Source organism: Bison bison, unplaced genomic scaffold, assembly GCF_000754665.1.
Source record: "Bison bison bison isolate TAMUID 2011002044 unplaced genomic scaffold, Bison_UMD1.0 scf7180017864482, whole genome shotgun sequence".
NCBI classification, from domain to species: domain Eukaryota; kingdom Metazoa; phylum Chordata; class Mammalia; order Artiodactyla; family Bovidae; genus Bison; species Bison bison.
In genome coordinates this window covers 5,969,469-5,970,500 of record NW_011495042.1, presented here as the reverse complement: position 1 = coordinate 5,970,500, position 1,032 = coordinate 5,969,469, and positions in this window count along the sequence as shown.

Below are 1,032 nucleotides of genomic sequence, written 5' to 3'. Positions count from 1 at the left end.
AACAGATGCGGCCTCCCTTTCACCCTGCCTCGCTGAACCCCTCCTGGCTCTTCCATGAGGTGGTGTCTTCTCACACCTCTAAGTCTGTGCCCAAGCTACTCCCTCCATCTGAAAGGTTTTTTTTTTTTTTTTTTTCTGGTACCCTCTTCATTCAGGGGCCACCTCTAAGTTTGCAAGTTTCTGTGCACACCTGTCCTCATCCCAGCGCTTGTCCAGGGAAACAGAATTGGCTACGTTTGCGCGGCCAATCCGACAGGGGCTCAAGGGTAAAGGCTTGCGTCATCCGCGTCTGCCAGTGCCAGGCCCGGGTCCCAGCGAGGTGCTGGCCGCTTTGCGCTGAGCAGACAAAGGCTCCGCCTTATCGGGTCTCCCTTTCCATGTCACTGCCTCGGGGAGGCCTTCCATGATCACCTGTTCTGTCCTCCAGAGGTTGTCAAACTAGCTTGCATCAGAAAAATTTCTTACACAAGGGATTTCTGAGTCAGTAAGTCTGGGGAGGGCCCTAAGAATTCGGACTTTTAAAATTACAGCGCTGATCGGGTCACTTCGCGCGCTCCTGTTTTGCCCCCCCTGGTTTATCTCCCTCAAGGCACTCGTAACTCTCTGCAATGTTTATTGACTCTCTGCAATGTTTATTGCTTATTTGTCTTGTGTCGCCACAGACCTCCCATCTAAACTCCACGAGGGGCAAGAATTTGGGGTTGTCCTGCGCACAGCACGGCACGGTGCTGGGCCCGGGACTGAATGAATGAATGCCCGAGGTTGAAAATCAAGTGACAGATGGTCCGCTGGGCGAAGGGACCCCTAGAAGCCCAACTCGCCGCTTCACCACGCCCCCCGTCCTAGTCCCTGGAACCTCGCGCAGCTCCCCGAGGCCCCACGCCACGGCCCCTTTAAATGTGCGCGGGGACGCCTCGCCCCTGGGCTCCCTCGATCCCTGACGGAGCAGAAAGGAGAAATAAAAAAAGCCTTCCAGAGCCGGAGGAAACGTCTCGGAGGGGGCGGAGGCGCAGCGGCGGCACCGGCAGAGGC